Source organism: Ambystoma mexicanum, chromosome 13, assembly GCF_040938575.1.
Source record: "Ambystoma mexicanum isolate Mex_15411 chromosome 13, UKY_AmexF1_1, whole genome shotgun sequence".
NCBI classification, from domain to species: domain Eukaryota; kingdom Metazoa; phylum Chordata; class Amphibia; order Caudata; family Ambystomatidae; genus Ambystoma; species Ambystoma mexicanum.
This window is the reverse complement of record NC_090938.1, coordinates 229,050,790-229,072,569: the sequence shown is the minus strand read 5'-3', so window position 1 is coordinate 229,072,569 and position 21,780 is coordinate 229,050,790. Positions and strand designations below refer to the sequence as shown.

The 21,780-nt window shown below is 43.8% G+C and overlaps 1 protein-coding gene across 1 annotated transcript in view; it reads left to right on the top strand.

Moving 5' to 3' along the window:
* LOC138520122 (tetraspanin-18-like) overlaps window positions 1–21,780 on the top strand; it is a 473,481-nt gene that overhangs the window by 134,332 nt on the left and 317,369 nt on the right. The gene's annotated exons all lie outside the window — the stretch shown is intronic.

Genomic DNA, 21,780 nt, shown 5'->3' with positions numbered 1-21,780 from the left:
TATCAAGCATGGTGTATAAGATCTAGAATGAGGAAGGCCTGGGAAATATGGAATTAATCCCTCTTGCTACCAGAGTCTAGCACATGCCCCAATGTAAGGTAATCATGTTGAAATTTCCTTTGGTCTGGCATTCATTTTGGACCCATTCTAGGTCCTGCTCTCACACCGAGTTGTATTGTCATCTTTGGACACTTTTTATACTGGGGGATGGCCAAAAGGTGCTGGTTCAGCCATCCAGCCAGATTTATCAACCTAAATGCAGTGTCTAGGAAATACACCATAATAGAGAGACATATTTGTGACAATACCTGTAAGGATTATGCCTTTCTCCTTCTTGTTAACAATTTATGAAATGCACTTTTGTATTGCTTTTTTGCACATCCTCATGGGACCATCCAAGAAATTTGTTGAATATTGTAATATTTTGTATTGCTATTTTGCACAGTTCTATGAGCCTACCCAGGTTACTATGTTTGTGTAAATTATGCTATCTCGGTCTATATTTATGGCAGATTAGAACATCATTAAGTAACTTTACATTATCACATTGGGAAGGACATTGTCCTTATCATCTGTTCTTATATTCCTTGTTCTTGCATTTTAACTGTTACCTACTGTTCTATTCTTACGTGTATTTTTTGTTTTAATTGTAAATGCTGATGATTGTTATGTGTATGTGGCAAATGACCGAAAGTCGAATAAAAGCCAAATGATGATGATAATGTCTTTAGTCCTTTAGAAAAGGTATTTTACCAGAAGTATCCTTCCCCCCAGAAAATCTGGAAACCTAAGATATCAAGGTGAATGGTAGGCAAAGACGGAGTGAGAATCTTCCTTCTGTTCCAACAGTACCAGGCATTGGATGCTCCTGTTATTCAACCTTAGAAAAGTCAGGTTCAGACAATGTCATGATGATAGGAGCTGGGGACGGAGACCTCCCATTTTCTTTACCCATTTCTCTGAGACAAGATCAAAAATGTTTCTCTTGTTAAGGCTTAGGACATATTGCGAGATATTGCCCATTACACACAATCGATCTCCTCACCACCTCATCATTAAGAGAACCCAATGAGAACCAGGAAGAGAGAGTCGGGTCATCATACAGTAACATCATTTACACTCAGTCTCAGGATATGATGGTAGAAGGGGAGAAACGCCTAAAGGAATTTGGTAGAAAAGGCAAGAATCCTAGGAAACACTGAAAACCCCATGTTTTTCTGAACACAGGGAATAATTATCCATTTAAAATCCCTGTGATCATAGAAAAAGAAATTGTCTGGTTGAAGTTGGATACGGGAAGTAGAGGAAGTAACATCAGACCAGAGTTGCTTCCTCAGGGGTGGAAAGAAATAGGAAAAGAAGTTAGTCCTGGGAACTGATTTACCCCAATTTGATCAATGGGTTTTACAGGCAATCCAAGTAAAATCTAAGACTTTTAGAGAAGGGCTTCCTCACCCAAGGGAAATAAAGCATTCGAACTCTGAAAAGAGAAGAGAATCCAGCCCAAGGGAAAGGCAGGGTTTCCTGGACTGTCAGCCATACTGCTTCACAGTGGAACACCAGAAAGGACGGAAAGCAAGATAAGGTAAACTTTCTCTGCTGGTTTCCATATGAAGCATCTCAGTCCAACCTGCATTGGGGAAGGGTATGTGGGAAACCTGAGGGTATTCTCATTCCTAAAATCCCTGATCCTCTTCCCAGGTAGCAGGGAAAGGCCATCGCTCTTGGATACCTACCCATGGGTTGAGAAGCAAGGGAGGATCAACTTGGCGGAGGGTCCTCAGGATTTGGGAGCGGGGTGCCCTTTGGCAAGACATGGTATCCCCCTTTATCTAATTGTGACCAACCTGACCCTTCCCCAATCTTTATGGGATACTGTAGGACGTCTCTCATTTCCTCACATTCAACATCTGAAAGTACTGGGACGAGGAAGAGGAGACTAAGAGTAATGAACACTACACCATTTCACCACTTACGTACTGCGACGAGGATGATACCTGTAAAGTATGGTGAGGATCAGGCATGTCTTCTTAAACAGGGTCAGGCAAGTCTAATTAGAGCTCCTCACTTGCAGCCTGTTAAGGGGCTGTTAAGGGGCTGCAGGTGTATAAAGGGAAACCACTAGAGACACAATTAGCAGCAGCAACAAGGCCTGTAGTGTGACCAGGACACAGGCAGAGAATCCAGAGGTGTGGGAGACTCTGTGGCGAAGTCGGTGCAGCTGGGTTCTGCTAATGAGCACCAGAAAAACAAGGGACGCCGTCTGTGTCCACCGCATGGCAATTAAGTTGCCGGCACCCGCAGAAGCGAAAGTGACATGATATCAGGGCTCACTGAGGTCGAGGCGCCAACCTGCGAAGTTGAAAGAAGCAGCAAGAGCCACCAGAGGAAGACGCTGAAAACCGGTGAGTGCTGAGGAACAGACACTCAGAAACCGGGGCGTTCTGGGCGGGCTATTTATTATGAATGAAGCTATGCATGTATTAACGCTTCAAAGCAAAACGAGATACCTATTGAATACCAAACTAAATGGAGTTTTCTAAATAACTGTAAACTAAATGTATAGAGCACTGAACTGAATGGAAGTTTCCAAATAGCGCTAAACTGCACATTTTGCATATCGAACCGAAAGTAAAAAGTTAAAACTAGCATTAAAACAATATAAATTGAACACTAAACTAAGTTGATGTTGTAAACCGCGTTACACCACGCATATTGAACACTGAGTTGAACTAAAGCTTACAACAGTGATAAATCAAGCAGGTTGAATACTGAACTGTCTGAAAATACAAAAGTCATACGTATTTTGAACATTAATGAACTTTATAAGCAAAAATAAGAATCAATACAGATTAAAATGAGAATACCTACATGAACGCAACCTATGGGGAAAGAAATATATGTGAAAGAGTACAACCACAGGTGGGTCTGAGCTGAATCACTATCAAATGAACTTTTTGAATACATGGAGTGCAGCAAGGCCAAAAATTGGCAAAAAGAGTGTGACAAAGCCAAGAGACCAACAAGGAGAATCTAAGAGAGCATGCATTTTCACATAGGGACGACTGCAGAGAAACCTGTATGGGCTGAAGAACCAAGAGACTCTGGTTGCGCGACCTATGATGGGTGTACCGTGTGGACTGAAAACTGTGCCTAGACCAATGCGCCCTACATTATAGAAAGACACTGCAAAACCTACCAAGAAGGACCACTATGAGGAAGCTGGTGACACAAACCAAAAGAAGGGCCAAGTTAACCCAGAGTTAAGTTGGACCTTTAAAAGAGTGTGTCCTCCATTTGTTGCAACATTGAAGTCCGTGGGGAAGGGAATCCTGAGGCTTAATAAACTACATGTGTACAAAAAGGTTTTTTTTGTCCTGGCTGTAGGAGTCAGAGCTAATTGCAACTTATTTATTGCAAGTCAATGTTGTGGAGTATTCGCTACCCTTCGGTGGCACTATTTATGCATATCCTAGGGTAGGTGTACATGAAGGAGAATAATAATCCACATGTGCCAGCTTGTTTACGAGGGGAGGAACAGCTTTTATTAAGTAACTGTCATTCCGCCCATATAACAGATCACAGTTCAAACAAATGTAAGCGGTAAGCATAGATCAAAGCCCAAAACAAATTGATGCATGAACATGCTGCATGGTAACAGTGATAGAGAGAGACACAAATACAAAGACATCTTATTGCTTCTAATGCACTTTGTTCTTCTCATTGTAGACCATGTTTCTTGTAGCAGGTTTTAAACAAGTTCACCTAACCAAAGTGGAACTAACATAACCTATTGTTCCTCTAAAATGAAGACCTTGGAAGGGTCTAGCAGAGCCAGGCTAAAGGGTGACCAAAATAATGGATCGACGTCACTGAAATGAATCTAAACTAAGGTTTTAAGGGGACCTAACAACACCACAGGGGGTGAAAGTGTCCCAGGATGTTTCGGCTTTCAGTGGGTCACAGCCTTCTTCATGGAGCCAAGGAAAGGAGGCCCCTGTAGAAAATAAAGGGGAACTAAGGTTACTACATGTGGTGTATAAAGAATAATGTAAAAGCATAGTGGTTAAAAAGCCATTGTCAAAGGTACAGGACCAAATAGTTAAAAACACTAGTTTACTCCTATTGTTGGTCAAGTACTGACCTTTCACTGGACTGAGTCCTAAATGGGAGCCAGGGGCTATGGATGTTCCTCATTTGGGATGTGGTGCATTAAACTGCAGCGAAGAGCTGGGTGGAGGGAAAACAGAGAAGGGCTATGATGAGTAATTGACCCCTGTGTTTAACCAATACCAGAGGACATGAACTGGTAACATGTGACATGTGATTACATAGAAATTGCGAGCAAGGCAGAAGGTACCTTGAGGTTGTGAAACAAAAATCCAGCATGGACATCTGTATTTTCTGGATGATAAACGTACTGGAAATGCGTGCTGGAGGAGCCTAGCTCGCGGTGAAGGAGCGGTGCTGCACGAGTCTGTAAGATCGAAAAAGAAATGCAGAATGATTGGTCCGCGGGCGCCCACAGTAATAGTAGGGTATTAAAGGTAGTTAGCCTAGCACTGGCAGGCTGACGAAAAAAGGAGTTCTGTAGCTGCCGTTCAGGAGCCGCTGTAAATGCGTCGATTCGGGAGCTAACTGGATCCCAGCATGGAGCTGTGTTCCACAAGATGTTAGTGTGCAGGTGCAGTAAAGGGAATGCTGCACCTCCGCGCATGCGTGATGGAAGTGAAGTCATGGCAACCAAATGCTAGTAGCACGGGAGAAAGGAACATATCTCCTAATGTTAGTGTGAGCTGCAGCAGAGGAAAAGTCCTGCTTAAGGTGCAGCTGGGAGGTACGTGTTACACTGTGAGGGAGGCGCTACAGGGCAGGGTACACGGTGTGTGGCCTGGCATTACAGGCTCGGAGAGACAGTATGAGAGGGCCCATTAAGAGTGACTCTGGGGTTGTGCCTCGTTCTCGTTAAGACCCATAGTTGTGGCCTGGAGTTTGTACATCCACCATGACTCTTTGAAGTTAGGGGAATTGGTGATGTTAGTGGTGTTGTGTACTTTGTCTACAACCCACCATATTAAATTGTCTGGGCCGTGCTGAAGTTCAAGAAAGTGTGGTACCAGTGGTGCCGTGATGGTTTTACACCGAATACGGGACCGGTGTTCCCCAATTCTTTTATGTACTGGTCTCAATGTTTGCCCCACATATCGTAAACCACAGGGGCATTCAATGATGTAGATCACGTTGCTTGATTTGCAATTTGAAAAGTGCCTTAAAATCCACTCCTTACTGCCTATGTGGAAGGAGGTCATTTTCTTAGTTTGTTTGCATGCTGGGCAATTTCCACAGGGATGGTGCCCATTGATTTCTCTCAGGTTCCACAAAGAGGATCTGGTAGTCGTTTTGCTCATCCTGGCATGGGTGAGCATGTCCTTCAAATTTTTAGATCTCTTCAATGCCATTCTTGGCATAGGTTCATTGGGTAAACTGAGCTGAATAAGTGGCCAGAATTTTCTTATTAGTCCTTTAAGTTTAGTAGTACTAGGTCCAAATGTGGTGACGCAAGCCATGATGTTATCTTCCTGGGTGTCATGGGTTTTAGGTAAGAGTAGAGCTTCTCTGGGCGTAAATCTAGCCCTCTTCTGGGTGTTTCTAGGCAGTTTTTTAGGGTAGCGTCTAGCCTTCAACTTGTCTTCCAGGGCTGAGGCATTCTTTTTAAATTTTGAGATGTCTGTGCAGTTTCTACGGACCCGTAAAAACTGACCATACGGGAGATTGTTTCTCAGATTGCACGGATGGTTGCTTTTGTAGTGAAGAACTGTATTGCGGTCGGTCTCCTTCTTAAACATGGTACATTCCAATTGATTGTTTTTGGGTCTAATAGTCAAATCCAAGAAGTTGATACTGGTATTGCTGCTATTGATGGTGAATTTTATTTCTTCCTGACAATTATTGATCCAGTCAAAGAAGTCCATGAGGGCATTGTTCTCCCCTTTCCAGATAAAGATAATGTCATTTATGTATCTGTGCCAAAGTACTATGTTGTCAAGAAATGGATTGCGTGTGTTCAATACATTGTTATATTCATATTCTGCCATGAAGATGATGGCCATACTCGGGGCAAATGCTGCCCCCATAGCTGTCCCACGGATTTGTAAATAGAAGGTCTCCTCAAATTGGAAAAAGTTGTTTGTAAGCACTAGTTCCAACAATTCAACTATAAAGTTGGCCGGGACTCTCGTTTGTATCATATGATGCGTAAAATGGTGTCTGATACATTCCACAGCTGAATCTTGGGGGATACTGGTGTAGAGGCTGTTAATATCTATAGTGACTAGTATGTCTTCAGGTGGATTAAAGGGTTGATTTCAAATTTGTTGATGGTCGACATGGTGTCTCGCAGGTATGTCAATGTTTTCTGACTCAGAGGCTTCAAGAAGTGATCAATGAACTTCCCGATAGGTTCCAGTATTGAACCACATCCCGACACCATGGGTGGTCCTGGTGGCGTTGTCTGGTTCTTATGGAGTTTCGGTAGAGCATGAAATGCAGGGGTCCGCCCTTCTGAGTTGTTCAAAAAGATTTCCTCTTTGTCGGAGATCCAGTTATTGACCATAGCAAATTCTGTTGTCTCTTTAATTCTTATTTTTATTTCTGCAGTAGGATCTTTGCGCAGTTTTTTATAGTTGTCCTCATCATTTAAGAGTAACAGCATCATTTGCTTATATTGATCTCTGCTCTGCACTACAACTCCTCCTCCCTTGTCTGCTGCTTTAATGACAATGGAAGTGTTCTCAGACAGCAGTTTCAATGCTTTCTGTTCACCATGATTGAGATTGTGCCTTTTATGTGAAGTAGCAGGCTGTGCTTTTTTCATTTCTTGTTTAATGCATTTCTCAAAGGCAAGAACAGATGCCGGCATCTCATTGTCGTTCGGGAAGAAGTCAGATTTTTTCCTCAGCCCTGAATCTTCAGATTTCAAAGGGCTTTCTTTATCATGAAAGAAGATCTTTCTTCTGATCGTCCTATAAAAGTTAGTGAGTTCTTGGTCAAGTCGGAACCAATCCGTATGGTTTGTCGGGACAAATGACAGTCCTTTGGATAGTAGAGACTTCTCCTCTTCGGTGAGTCCAATCCCTGAAAGGTTAAAGATAGGTATTATTTCTAATACCTCCTCCATCTCCTGTTGTTGTTCGGTGCCCGCCACCGTGGGTAGTTGAAAGGAGGCATTGGCTGAAACTGTGGAGGGCCCCAGTAGCCTCCCCTGGGTCCCCCTTGGCCTAAAAAAGGCAACATCTGTGGCTGTGGTTGATTACCATGGTTAGTTGGTCTTCCATTGGTATTAGCTTGGTCGTCATCAGATGATCCTGAGCTCGATGTATTCCAAAACAATACCGTTCTACGTCTATTTCTTGAAGATCCTGTTTGGTTCATTAATCTTTCTTTTTCCTTTTTGTCCTTGTATTCAGCTGATAGGTATGGATACACTAGTTCAAGTTGGAAATTTTTAATCTCTTTTGCCAGTTTTTTATGCTTTTTTTCCAGCGTGCTGCTCATAAATGTGTCCATCGTTTCATTTCTTTCTTTCAGTTTGTCTCAAGCGTTTTCCAAGCTGACATCATTAAGATATTTGTTCTCTTGTTCTTTGAGTTCTTTAGAAATGTCTTGATGGATCCTCTGGGCGGTGGTAATGGTGAGAACCATAAGGTCCCTACTACATTTAGTAGCAATTTTGCTAAAACCAAGCATATAGTCTTTGTCCTCCAGGAATAAAGCTGGTTCATTACGAACTACCAAACCGACCGGTACTAGGTTCACCCAAAGGTATTCCCTTAGGAAGTGACCGTGTACTTCGGTTCTAACGCATCATTTTTTAAGGTTGAGTAAGTCATCTCCTGACGCTGTAGATGCTAAGTTTTGTTGTGCACCCTCTATATTAAATAGCGTGGGACCTTGAATGATTTCTAGGATCTGCTCTTCCGTGAAGCTAAGAGTCTGATCCATAATGTGGAATGATAGAATAGGTGAAGGCAAGACAAGATGGCCAACAATAGTGAAAGGAAACTAGAGTGGGTCCTATTAGATAATAACTAAATCAGTGTAGCAAAAGCTAATGTGAACGGAACCCTATTATAGCACACCGGCTATATCGAGAACAGTATACACAGGAGGGACAGCCCAACACAGACCCAGGACTGAGGGCTATAAATAAATGTGTACAAAAAGGGGGTTTTGTCCTGGCTGTAGGAGTAATAAACTACAGCTAGCATCTTGAGGGTATCAGTTAATATTATCCCCACCAATAATATCGCCATATATGGTTGTTGAGAACGGCCATAGGCGATATTATTAGTGGAAATAATTTTTGGGGTAAATGAGAGCATGGGTTGCGGGGTTGTCCCCGGCTCCCTTTCAAATAATATGGGGGTTGCAGGGTTGTCCCCCGCAGGTTTAATGTGTTAATATCACCACAAAAATATGGTGCCATTCTTGTAGGGCGATATTTTTGCGGGGATATTAACACATGGAACCGTCTTGAGGGCATGGCCTCCAGACCCCTTTTTGTTTGAACTGTGCTACGTTGAAGTCTTGGGGAAGGGAACCCTGAGACTTGATGAATTATAACTACCGTCTTGAGGACAGGGCCTCAGGACCACTTGTGTTTGAACTGTATTACTTTGAACTTGGGGAAGGGAATTTGAACTGGCAGCTGGAAGAAGCTCTGCATTTTGTGTTGATCGCCATTTCGTTAACTATTGACATCCCAATACGCTGTTTAGTTTTAGCTGTGAGTGCAAGCATAGGTTTTGGACACAGACAGGCTTTGAAGTTGGACTTTTTGACTCAGACTTTCTTTAGTTTTGTTCAGGTAGGGAAATCCCACCTTAGTATAGGGCAAGTTAGGCCTTCTATCATCCTGACATTTAAGTTAATACTTATTGTTTGTTTGAACTTAAGTCTGTTGTCTGTGTCTTACTTAATGATGCCTTCACATATGTTGTGGGAATATCTCTGCAATGTGGCACCAATGATGCATTTCAAGCTCTATTTTTCAACAGACCACATTTATACGTTCTAGAATTACTCAAAGAGATGTGTAGAAAATATTTTTTTTAAAGCTTTGTCCACATATAGAAAAAGGCAGGCGCAATTTGAAAAAAGCTGCCTGCGCATTACTTCGAGACTATAGTACGGCATCTTTTCAAAAATGTTTAGCCCTCCACCCAAGAACTTTACGCATGTGCTTTTAATAATGTAACACTGAGCCTACAGCTTCAAAATATAGAAGGCACACCAATGAACATTCCCATACAAGAAGGGACTCATTCCTCATTACTTATCAAATATTCATGCGTGGTACACATCCCAGAAACAGGGCCAGGAAAAAGTGTCATTTATTTTACATATCCCCAAACATTTTGGCATCAGAAAACAAACAACACACTTTTCTGCCCCTTACTACACATTTTCCACGTTATACCTAGCAACCTGGAAAGCTGAATAGGTCGCCTCATATGTAAAACAAGTATATTGTTGTGTTTTGTGAGGGCTGAGCAGGGTTCTATGTGCTATGGTCGCCGCAAAAATCCTGCTGCAAAAAAGACAGATTTCTAAAAATGTTTTATTGCACTTTACATGCGGGGGAGATCCCTTGCAACCCGACCCATACAATAAATATGTACCCTAGCCCACCCTCTACATTTATATGCATCAAAAGTGCAGACATATTTTTACAAAAAAGTGGTCTTTTTTGCCACAGGATTTTTCACGGCGACCATCTCACTGGATACGCCGCCCATTAGGGTATCCATGAACATCAGAAAACAAAGAACAGCCTTTTTTGCACTTTACTATAAATATATTACCCCGACCTCACTGCCCCTAACATCCCTAGAGGTTGTTTCATGTTGTAAGGCAAGTGTAAGCGTGTGTTTTGAATATTTTTTTACTGCGCTGTTCGTGGATTATGGCCACAGAAAGTGAATCAAACATGGCATCTGTTTTCCAAATGTTGACGTTCATCACATTTCTCTACTGACCAATCAGTGCCGTTGTGCCATGTTCACGAATGTTACACACCTCGCTGATTGCTCCTTGAGCGTCCATGGATACCTCATCAGGAAGTGATCCTGCAGCATATATCGAGATATCACTGTTTTATGTTGCTAGTTTTTGGGCATTGTTTAAAGATCTGCTGGACAGATTGACACCAAATTTGCAAGAGGATGTTTTTAGGAGCAGACCGCTGCTCCTCTCACAAGTTTGGTGAAAATCCAAACAGCTGTTTGGCCTGTTAGTGCAAAATATTTTTGTTTACCGTGAAAGTCAATTGGCTGTCATACATTTTTACACCAACCCTATAACTCGATGAAACCTGCAGCAACCTTTCCCAAAAAATGCACTCATGGTTATATTTCTTGTTGAATGGCCCCAAAGTTACAAGGCACCAAAAAAGTGCTCTTGCTATGTGGAGTGCAACTTAACCATAACTACAGAGCTCCAAACACTGACTGTGTAGTACATAGAGTAACTCCCTAAAAGATTAAAAACATATTTAAAAAAAATAAACAAGGAGGAATAGAGCATACATAAAAGGGAAACAAAGACAAAACAAGCAATAAAGAAGAGTGAAGGAAAAGTTAGTAAGGGGGAAAAACGGGCAACTCGGTGGATTTTCCTCAATTTGCATTAAAAAGAGAGGAGCATGACTAGAAAACAAAGAAATCACACAAAACAACAATTCTTTAGGATGACATAATGTGAAAAGGACCGAAATTGATTGAAATGACAAGTCTGTAGGTGTAATGGTTGCACTCAGTTGGACACACTGGATGAAATGTCATGGATCCCAAATTGAGGTTACATTGTGTTGCCTCATAGTACTCCCTACATGGCCTCCGGGGGATGTCTCTTACACCATATTTATTATCTATTTTTGCCACTACAATCTGATGCCCTTATACTGCAGCTCTAGGAATGAAGACGGTCGCAAAGGCGAACTCTTTCATGTTATAGGGTACCTCACCAGCGGCAGGATCTGGGTGCACTGCTAATTTACCCAGGCAACAGCCCAAGTAGATGGCCCTCATTCTTCTGGGCATGACGTTGACACATGCGTAATTCAACTCTGCATGAACCCTTGACTCGAAATATGCCGTGCCTCCACCCTGAAGCTTATCCATGATAAATTCTACTTTCCCTGAGGCTCGTTCTTGGCTCTGCCTGCACCTATCTTCAGGCACCTAAGATGTATGCCAGCACATCTTGAATAGGATGGAGTCAGATGGTATAAAGTGATATGATATGGCATTTATAACACACCTATACCAAGTGTTTCAAGGCGCGATGAGGCAAGGGAGGGGAACAGAGGGAAGACAGAGACAACGATCCTGCTAGGCCAGCTGACATTGAGATTGCGCAAGTGCAGGGGAGGGGGGAGGGGATAAGTGCGAGGGGGTGGGGAGAGGGGAAGTGCAGGATAACAGTAAATAAATAAAAACTATCAATAAGACAATAAATACGAAGTGCAGCCAGCTGGTGGCAGGTGCAAGGTAAATGCAGACATCAGGTGTCGAGAGCTGGTGGGGGCTGTAGGGAAACAGAAACAGCCCCAGAGTGCATGGTTTGCCACAGGGACAGGGCAGGTTTGCAACACACAGGGACGGGACCTGGGCCAGAGAACAGAGGGTAGCCAGGTGACCAGTGCAGTTTAGATTCAGCCAGGAATTCAGCAGGGGAGAGGAGGAGAGAAAGTAGAAGCAAAGAGGAAGGTCTTGAGGTGCTTCCGGGACTGGAGATGGTTCTTCTCAAGTTTCAGAGAGGCAGTGTTTTGTTTGAAAGAGCCCTGGGCGAGCTTCGGCATTACACAACAGCCCCTAAGAAATGGGTACAGAGTTGTGCTAAAAAATCACTGCCTTCCAAGCAGAACAAGCAACATAAATGTCAGGGCACTGGTGCCAACCTTCTGCACCCTCTGAGTAAAATGATAACCCTACCTTGTTTCACTTGGGATTCAAAGTGCCCCATCTACCCCGGCCCTCGGGTAATTATCTACATCACACAGGGCTCCACTCCCGCCCTGCCTAGATGATGTGCTCTGAGGCAGGAATGGCCACTCTCCCCTTTCATGCACCCTGCAGAGGGTCAACGGGCACAGACTGGTAGAGGGTAGTTCAGATTGGAAGGAAAGTTGTCTTTGTGACCGAGGGTGGAGTGTTAGGGAGAATTCTCTGTTTAGGCTGAATTTCCTAACCTAGTGAGTCCCCCAGCAGCTTTGCTGGATTTCTGGAGTTTGTTTTTTTCTCCTGCCAAGAGTGAGACTCTTTTTTTTTCCCACTCTTGGACATAATATATGGTGTTATGGGCTATGGGGTCCTTTACTGCATAGGGTCTCATGTGTTTTTACTATGTGTGTTACACAGCACCCTCCGTGCAATGACACAGGGGTGTCATAGTGACACCCCACCATAGACTCCATACCCTGGGACTGACTACTGTCTCCCAGGGCATGTAAAGTCACCATTGGCTTTACTAGTCCCAAATTATGAACAGAAACCAGTACAAACCATCATATTGTGGACGTACTGGTCAGGGCAATTCGATTGCCCCGGGGTCTGTTAGTCGAGGGGGCACATCTCCGTCCACCCTGATCGAGTTTTGACTGGTGGCAGTGGATACTACTTTTTATATTCGACCGCGAATATATCCCTATGGGTTTTTTCCCATTGTTCGAGGCTACCAACTTTAATTATTTAATTCTCATAGCCTCGAACATACCGCCGGTTTATTTATTTAATATTAATTCGCCAGTTGGTATTTTTTGCCAGGACTCGATTCTAAAATGGCATTTGTGTTCTCTTCTGTGATTCCAACCCAAGTCGAGCCCTTTGTTCCACTTTTGGGGGCTTCTCCACAGAAGCCTCCAGAAGTGGTGCCACTCTGTCTGGGTACCACAGGGGGTGTAGGAGGGGGTTTAGGCACCCTGGATTGAGTTACCTTGGTAACTCAAGGCGCACTCTTGTGTGATTGGCCCAAGTGGTGAGCCGGCCGGCTCACCACTTAGCATGTTTGATTGACAGCTAGGCTGAGTGAATGGGGGTGTGCTGCATAAAAGCAGGGCTTTGGGGACTGGAACTTCAGAAGTCGCCACAGGACCTGAGAATCCGATGAGGGAGAAGCTGAGCCGACCTGCTGCGATGACACCACCGGTGGAGCCCTGCGGAACCGACTCACCACTTCCTGACGACAGAGAAGATCTGCCTGCTGGAGAGTCTTCTTCCCCTGACTGGTGGGCACAACCAGTTTACCTTCTTTTTATCACATCCCAGGACGTCTTGTGGTCGAATTGCCCGTGCCAAGCACCCCGGCAACCGGATAGCCACTTACCACTGGACCGTGAACTAAAGGACCGCTCCTTTTAACTGGGAACTCTGCGGCTGGTTTCTTCCCTGGCAGTGCAACGGTCTCCTGTCTTCCTCCCCGATGAGATCCTCTCTTCCCCCCGGCGAAGCACCGACTTGCATCCGCTGCCAGGAACAACTGCCCCCGCTGGAGTATTCTCACAACTTTAAGGTACTTTGTCCGCCAGGCCTCCCTTTCTAAAGATTGCTACAAGGTAATAATAATCCCTTAACCTTCTGGACGGGGCTGGCCGCCTTGACCATCTAACTGGTCCCGTTCTTTTGGTCCAACTCTTTCTGAACCTTTTCAAGACTTTTGTGCACTTTTCAACCATGTGACCTTGGACACATTTCGTTCTGATCCTCTTAAAGTGGATCCGGCCTTCTGAACTCTAACTTCACGGTTTGACTCTGCCTTCCTCTCTTGCTGTGTTTTTGTGAGTGTTGGGATCTGTTTCAATTTATACTTTGCTTTTCTCTCCCTTTTAAAACGAATTATTAGAGTGTCATCTGCGTTAAGCGCTCACCGCTGTCTGAAAATAAGTGGGGCTTTACTTAAGACTTGTCTAATATTCTTTTAAGGGAGTGTATATCTTTTAGTGACCGTGTTTTTGAACTGCTTAACATGAGTGCCTGTGTGTTTAATTAGATGTGGTTTTAAATAAATAATTATATCTCTTTTACACCAAGCTCTGGTCAGTGTTTGCTTGTTCTACTGTGTTCTTTTGACCTATTGTGAATACTCTGTATACTGCCTAACTCTTCTTGAGGGAAGTCTGACTGCTCAGCCACAGCTACCAAGTGAATCTGTGTGGTACAGACTGCTACCAAGTGGGTTTACTGCCAAACACCTGTAGTCTTAAATCTTTTGCAGTGGTCCCAGAGGGAACTGCACAGGTTTCTGCCTAACATGGAGCCACCCTTAGAACATTTGGAGGTTCGGGGGGGGGGGGCAGGGGCGGGGATGAAGGACAGTTTTCAAAAGCGAGACGCGAGTGTGCCCAAGTGTGATCATCTAATACCCAATACCCCTCCAAGTGCAAAGATGCCCACCATCAATTGTACCTTTAGCTTGTTCACTCTGGCTGTCTCTCTGCTCACAACTACCATGACAAATTGAAGGGAAAAAAAAAGAAACATTGGGGTCAGTGTTACAACTCACGTGTGGTGGGAATAAAACAGGTCCCCTTATCTAGAGGATGTGAGGATAGCAAGCTCACCTGTGTCACTATCTCACCAGAAACTGGATGAGTGGCCTGCAAGCGACACATAGACCGTTGCAGTGGGTGTGTTAACCCACTGGGCAGTCTTACCAGGTTTCATACTTGCAAGTCTTGCAAGTCTTATACACACCAGCCCCATCCCAGCCTCCACCCCTCACCTCTCCACACCCCTGGTCTTCCTGAGAGAAGGAATCTGAATTACTTCCTCTGAGAGTAGGAATCTGATCTCTTCCTTCATCTGATGTGCCTTCCATTTTCCCATTGCATCCATCTTCCATCTCAAGGCTGTGGCTATTTGGTTTCACAAAGAGACGCTAAGCATTGGGAGGTGTGAGCCACCTTAAAGCTGAGCAGAGGAGTTAAGTCTTGGGCTGCATCCTGTGGGGGTACATTGGTTTCGGTCCTCTGCGCCTTTGCATTTGTTGGTGCTGCCTGTTAAAGATGGTCTAAGCACTCTGTGCTCTCAGCAGTAAGAGATGGGACAGGCTCCTTTCCCATTTTCACCTCCGGCTGAGGGCCATTGCAGATGGCTGCCTCCTTTACACAATTACTTACACTGGTGAGTCACATTCTGTTCAACATTACGTTTGCTTTATTTAACATTACTCATGTGACTAATTTTGCTGTGGTCACATGTTAGTAATGCTGCCTGTTGTAACCTGTGAGGGTGTAGAAGAAGTAGACTGACAAAGAGGGGTCCTTTTGTGGGCTATACACTTTTATTGTGTAACTCAAGAAAACCTATCTCTCCCTACTTCTAAGGGGCTTCCCCTGCCTCAACCTAGGAAAACTTGAGTGAGCTGTCAGAATGTCCGTCACAAATAAATGTTCTCCATCACAAACCACTAATCTAACCCTAACACTATAAACATAAGTCTTTAACTAAAGTAAAGTTTGTGTTTCCTTAACCAGGAGAATGATTCCCTTCTCCTGGCTGCTTCAGTCTTCTAGTAGAAATGACTCCTTCAAAGTCCCATCACAATGACCAGGCGAGTGACTCCCTACTCCTGGTCTTTCTATAAATGTTCTCCACAATGGTCTTTAAGCACTCCTCCAGAAAAGCTGGATAAGTGTCTTTAACTCCTTCCAGGAAGTAGAAAAACTCAGACTTACTTGGCTTCCATTTAACAGTCGGATGATGGATATCTTTTCCAAAGGTTCTCTACATCTTTCTTGTAGGTTTCTCTACTGGTTTCTATATCATAATGAGGGGGATTGTTTCCCAAAGCACTTTCCAATGATGTTTATTGGGCCACAGCTATGAGGGAAACAACTACCAATGCCCTCCGTTTTAACAGAGGTATTTGGGTATTTGGTGAATCACTGATGAGAGAGATGGCTCCTGTTCTCCTATGCTTGGGCAGTGGAATTGGATGAACCACTGCGATGTGCTCTGCTTGAGCAGTGGTATTTGGCTGACCACTGTAATGAGGGAGATGACAATAAGTGCGTCGGTTCCCTGCTGGCTCCCAGGATACTCCAGAAATGTCCTGTTCTGCTTGTCCCCCTCCTGGAGAGACGTGACTGCTTCAGCTGCAGCGTTACCAACTTGAACTTCACAGGCTTCCTTCACAAACTGCTGGCATCTGTGGTCCGATTGCCTTAGTCCGTTCTTGCTTTCTACCTTCTACTATTGACTCCGTCCTGTCGTAATGTCAACACCATCTTAGAACATCTCTTTGGCACTCTTCATGCCTCCAATGAGCCACCTCGTTGGAGTACTTGGATGGCTTTGCATATGTTATTCCATATGCTTCTCATGTTCTGCACACCAGTATGTTTTACATTTGGCACTGTCATGACTTTACAATAACACATGGTTCCACTATCAATGGAAGGAGAAAAGGGTGCCAAGCATAAATGGTGTATCTTTCAAGAAATCAGACCCCTACAGAGGGTGTATTTCAAAACCCTACTATTCTCTACCACTGAGGGTCATTAGGACAATACCCCTGTAATATGCAAAGAGAACAGAGACAATTATAGATCAAATTCACAAGAAAAGAACATAATGTTGTCCCCTCAAAACACAAAAATCTCAAAAATACAAAAAATACATATTTTATTGAGAATACACATCAAATGTTATTTTAAAACGAAGGGTATATTCATAGAACAACACAAAAACCAGGTCTATACATAGATAACAGTTACGCAAACCATATAGTTACAAACATAAAACATAAGACATTAACCTAGTGTTACACAACCAACATGAAACATAAAAAATCAAAAAGGAGTTGATTCATTGTGTATTTAAACACGACCGAACATGTTTCTTGTCTAGTGACCCATTGGTGTCTGACATTCATCAGAGGTAATCTATTCTTCCAATTCGGAACGTAAAAGTTCATGTCATTCCTGGTCAGGATCAATCTTCATGGAATCTTGTAATGCACAAGTTTCAAATTCCGCTTAGTGGAACATCTGGAGACAGACCCTTCTATTCGGATCACATCCTTCATATGAAAAAGCCCTTCACTGGGCACGAGGAAGGTAAACTTTAGTTCTGGCACAGTGTATATAGGTCAAACAACAAGAGGACCCCAAAACACACGTCTTCACCGTCCTCTTTTTAGAACATCTGCGGTTTCTACCGCTGTCACAAGCTCCGTGCCTAGACTGACCCGCACCATGCTGCTGATGGTCCAAAAAAACATCCTTCACTACACAGGGAAATGGGCAGAAAAGGGTGACCATGAGTGAAGGGTGGTTATGTGACAGGGTTTTAGGGGGGTTTTCCCCAGGTGTTATGTCCTTATCTCCACGAGGGAAGTCCTTCCCTATAAGGTCCTCCTGCATATTACTACCCCTAGGGGGACTATTGCGTAACAGGCTCACACCTCCCTAGCCTCATAGGCAAGGGCTCCCCTCTGTGGAGAAGTGACGAGACCTGGTGAATCGTCATAAACCTACATATTTTATTGCGGCAATGGTCAGTGTAGGCACGCACAAACATCCGTGGGGGAAGAACAGACTTCCTATAATCACAGAGGAAACTCCAGTCACACTCAAATGTCCCCTGTAGATGTATCATGAAGCAAGACACAGACAACAGACTTAAAATTTTAAAAAAAGATATTTATTAACTTACATGTGAGGATGGTTAAAGGCCTAACTGGCCCTATGCTGGGGTGGGATTTCCCTTCCTAAAGAAAACTAAGGAAAATCTGAGTCAAAGAGTTCAACTTAAATGTCTGTGTCCAACACCTATCCCTGCGGTCTTTCTTACGCCCCACCTTCCTATTGCATTTCTTTCACACTTGCACTCTTTTCAGTAAATTGCTTACAAATGGCCAATTTCCCTTTTGGTTGTCTTCAGGTGTTAGCTTTGCCGACAAAGTTTTTTTCAGCTCCATATATATTAAGCTTAGTTTAGCTCAGTTTCAAGGTTTTGGTTCAGTTCGAAATTCAATATACGGGATTCATCTTTGTTTCAAAAGTTTACCCAGTTCGGCATTCAATAAATGTCAAAATACATAATTCAGCTTTGTTTTCAAAGTTTCATTCAGTTCGATATTCAATAATCATAATTTAGCTTTGGTTCAAAGTTTAATTCAATTCAGTATTCAATGAACGCATGTAGCACTTCATTTTCTATGCATAGACCGCTAGGAGCGCCCCCAGTGCCGAGTGACTTCCTCTGAAACTCACTGGTGCTGGAGTTCCTCTCTGGGGCTCTGCTTCTCCTCTTCTGCTTCTCTGGATGGTGGACTGGCCTTGCCAAGCCCCGCTCGCATTCCAGAGGCGGTCCTCCACACATCGGTGGCTCTGCTGCTCAGGCACGGATGCAGACGGCGTCCTTTCTCCTTTTTCCTTTGGTCGCAGCTTCAGCTGCTCTCTCCCACCTGTGGCGGCTCAACAGCTCGACTTGCCCTTGCTTCCACAGGTCTCTGAGATACCAGCTGGTGCTCTGACTTCCTCTCAGTTCCCACCACAGCGGCCTCCTCATGACATGGGTCCCCTCATGGTCTCTCTGCTGCATTTTTGGTTCTCCGTTTATACACATGCAACCCTTTGACAGGTTGCAGGGGTGGACGTTCAATTTGCCTTGCCTGAGCAATGCTTGTAATGCTTGATCTTTAAAGCATTCTAGAGTCATCTTCTTCGTCCCAGTACTAGAATGGTGAAATGAGGTGTTAGTCTTCATCACTCTTAGTCGCCTCTTCCTCGTCGCAGTACTTTTAGCGGTCAAACATATGGAAATGAGGGGAGTTGTTTTTCAGTAAGCCCTTAAAGGCTGGGGGAGGGTTAAGTTGGTCTTCGATAGGGAAAGGGAGATACATGTCTCTTCCTTGACCCTTCTCATCTTCTTACTCCTCTTTCTGGTGCATCTAGAGTGGTAGTATCTCTATATATTTTCCTGGTTAATGGGATAGGGATAGCAATATCCCATAATTTCCTCTGGGGTGGAAGGTTCTTTCCAGAAGGGAAATGTGGAATACTGTGTCTCGTCTGTGAGCACCCCACTCCCAATCCCCAAGGACCCTCCACCCAGGTTATCCTCCCTCGCTTCTCCACCCCAAGGGTCGAGATCCAAGAGTGATGGCCTTTCCCTGGTCACCTGAGAGGAGGACCAAAGAGGAGTAGATGTGAGGATGCCCACAGGTTTCTCACATTATCATTCCCCTATAAAAATGGCTCCCTGCACATAGGAGGGGTGTTGTTACGTTCTTAGGGGGTGGTTCCTGCTGTAATCTTGTCTGCATTGCAGCCCAATCCCATACCAAATTGGTGTCTTCTTGCCAAGTTTTTGCTGGTGAAAAGGAGGTCGGGGCGGGGGGGAACTGACTTTGTGTAGTAATGATGTAATGATGGAAAATTGGGAAAGGAAAGTCAATTCCGATAATGGTTTCATCCGGTATCCCGGGGATAATGGCAGAAGGAAAGTTGGTAATTATTCCTTTCACTTGAATGGGGACAGTTGCTTTAGGGTAGAGTCCCTGATCTCCATGCATCCATATTATTTTCACCATGGAAGCCCCTTTCAACTTTTCATATGGCCCTATGTCAGCCCTAACCATGCTCTGTTTGCTACCGGAATCCACTAGAGCCTGTACTGGGATTCCAGTGACCACTGCTGATTCATAGGTGGATTTAGCAGAGGTGCCACAAAAACAATTACTTTGTACTTCTACCTGCCCACTATCTTCAGGATAGTCCCACTCTTCTCCCACCATAACTACGATATGCATGGGTTCCTCTTTCCTATTCTGTGGGCAATTTCTAGATAATTGTCCCAGTTCTTAACAGGAAAAGCACATCAGAATTTGGGGTTTTCGTTGTTCTAATATCCTCCATCTTCAGGTCTTCCCTGTGTTTGGATTCTGGTTTCTTCTCTATCTTTGCCTTCTCACTGCTATGCGGATCTCAGAACCATTATGGAACTTCAATCCTCTCTTTAGGGACAAAATGGGGTTTAGGAGGTCCTTTGTTTTCTCTTCTTTCCTCTGGTCTGTGTAAAGAATGGAAATATTTGTTGGCATCAGAAAGGTTTTGGGGGGCGGTCTCAATGGCTAATGAGAGAATGGGTTTGTTCACTTGTAAAACGGTTTGCTGAAGTGAGGGAGGTAAATAATGGATACACTGTTCCAAGCTTAAAGCTTCTAATCAGACGGGCATTGTTTTCTTTCCCAACAACATTTAACCCTGTCTCCCAGTTCAATTGGTGTTTCCCTGGGACCCAATTATAGGTTTCTGTACTTTTGGCAGTAGAAATTGCTAGTCTGGCCCACCCGCTGAAAGATCCCTAATGTCAGCAAAAGAGGAGGTTCAACAGTTGGTACGAGGTCTGTAACTCTCCATTCAAGATGGGTCCTAAATAGCACATTTTCAGCTGATCCCCCCATTGAAATTGCTTGCCAGCCATTCAAAGTTCAGAAAGATGTTCCCTAGATCGCCCCCCTACTTATAGGGTTGTAAGAATACTTGGGGAATATTAGGTTTTCCTTGGATGCTATTGGTCTTTCCAACCCTGTTTGTTGTGTTGGGAAGGAGCTAGCGCCTTCCTTCACCCCCAAGCACTTTAGAATTAGGTAAGACTTCTTTTGACTGCTTCTAGGCACTACAAGAGACCAGGGGGGAGGATGGGCACCGAGACAGCTTTTTTCATGCAAATATAATCACACACACAGACATGGACAGGCACTAAAAGCAGGCAGTTATTTAAATATAAGGCGCAAATAACTATTAGCTGAATACATCTGTAAATGTTAAATCCTATTTAGTTCTAAAAATCCTAAAGCATGATAGAAGCAGTCTCTCCCAAAAGGAATGTGGCCTGCACTAAAAATGTATTGCAGGGCTCATGCAGTGTTGCATCCCTGAGGATAGCTCTAGCAGAGCAGCCCAAAGAAACTCAGCAGCTGTCTGCTATCTTTCAAAAGCCCATGCATGCTAAAAGGAGATTTTAACATACTCATGCACAACATACAGAATTATAAAAACCAGGTTTAAAAGAAATTGCAGGACTAGATAAAAATATGAGTAGAATGAGTGAGGTATGTGGAAAATGTTTTTTACATTAAATATTTATATAGGTATCAAATTGAAGCTAGAGTGTATTTTTGCATAGGTGAGAAATACGTAAAGTAGCAGGTCCTAAACAGAAATCGCCGACCATGAAGAAAGGAAGACTGGAGCATCCCTTGTATGGAAGCGGGACAGTGTGGAATGGAGCCATGCCCATATCCATTGGCGAAGCCAAGAGTATAAAAGCTGCTGCCTGGCAGCAGTTTGCAGGAAAAAGGATTGGTTGAGCGACAGAATAGACCATTCAGGCAGCAGAGTTCTTTGCTACTATCCTCATTTCTGTAAAGAATACATTTGTTATCCTGGTAAAATAGACTCTTGGCCTTACTTCCCTAGAGGGGCATACTTAACTCTGGTGTGATTGTGATTAGGGGTACCCTTATATTTAGGGATACCCCAGTAAATTGGGCTACCCTTACAGTGGTGACGACCCGACGTGATCTTTGTTTTTTGCCCCCATACTTTGCAAAGACCCAGGCCAGTCACCAAGAAACAGCCATGCCCATCTATAGTGACCAGTCCCGTAAATCAAAAAAACCTCAGTCATAATAGGTTGAGAAGGTAGTACCATGCATTATTCTTTTATGACGATAAACGCAATGGGATCCTTAGCATATTAAAAAAGCTGG